The sequence below is a fragment of the Geospiza fortis genome, unplaced genomic scaffold, assembly GCF_000277835.1.
Source record: "Geospiza fortis unplaced genomic scaffold, GeoFor_1.0 scaffold425, whole genome shotgun sequence".
Taxonomy (NCBI): Eukaryota; Metazoa; Chordata; class Aves; order Passeriformes; family Thraupidae; genus Geospiza; species Geospiza fortis.
In genome coordinates this window covers 1,046,698-1,047,539 of record NW_005054387.1, presented here as the reverse complement: position 1 = coordinate 1,047,539, position 842 = coordinate 1,046,698, and the positions used below count along the sequence as shown (strand labels likewise).

General features: G+C 64.3%; 1 protein-coding gene across 1 annotated transcript in view; it reads right to left on the bottom strand.

Annotated features, from left to right (window-relative positions):
• Positions 1-842, bottom strand: part of MMP28 (matrix metallopeptidase 28) — a 10,153-nt gene that overhangs the window by 1,319 nt on the left and 7,992 nt on the right. The window lies entirely within an intron of this gene.

Genomic DNA, 842 nt, shown 5'->3' with positions numbered 1-842 from the left:
GTCATGGGGACTGGTGGCTTGGCTGTCCCCACATCCCCCTGTCCCCACAACAGGGCAGACAAAAGCCCCTTTCTGCTCACAGGGCACAGCCTGACGCAGCCCTGGGGAGGATGGAGGGAGCAGCAGGGCTGGGGAGGCAGAGGGGCTTTGGCTCTCACCCAGCGGCAGCACAAAGCCCCTTTTCTGAGCAGCCAGGGACTGCTTCCCATTAAAAGCTGGGGCTGACCCTGGCAGCCAGGCTGCCTGGTTTGACCTTCCTCTCCCCATCTGGCTGCTGGGCAGCTCATGGATGGAATCCCAGCTCCTGGGGCAGCTCAGGGATGGTATCCCAGCTCCTGGGTCTGCTCATGGATGGTATCCCAGCTCCTGGGTCTGCTCATGGGTGGTATCCCAGCTCCTGGGGCAGCTCAGGGATGGTATCCCAGCTCCTGGGTCTGCTCATGGATGGTATCCCAGCTCCTGGGGCAGCTCATGGATGGAATCCCAGCTCCCGGGGCAGCTCAGCCCCAGGCACAGCACAGGGATCCGCGAGCCCCATGAAACCCCCATGCACTCCCCTGCACCTCGCGTTTTGGGGAGCAGTTTCTCCCCAACACCCAGCACTGCACCTGGGTTTGCTTTGACACACCAGCGAGTGCTCTCCTGATGGGGAAACTGAGGCACGAGGAGGTGCTGTGGCTGCCAGGGCCGCGTGGCTCACCCACGACAGGGCACCCAGCCCAGCGCTTTGCACGCCCAGGGCGCAGCAATGCCCCAGCTCTGCACTGGCAGGGGACACCAACAAGAACTGTGCGGCCCCAGCCAGATCTGGGCAGCAGGAGCAGCGGCAGACCCCGCGGGAG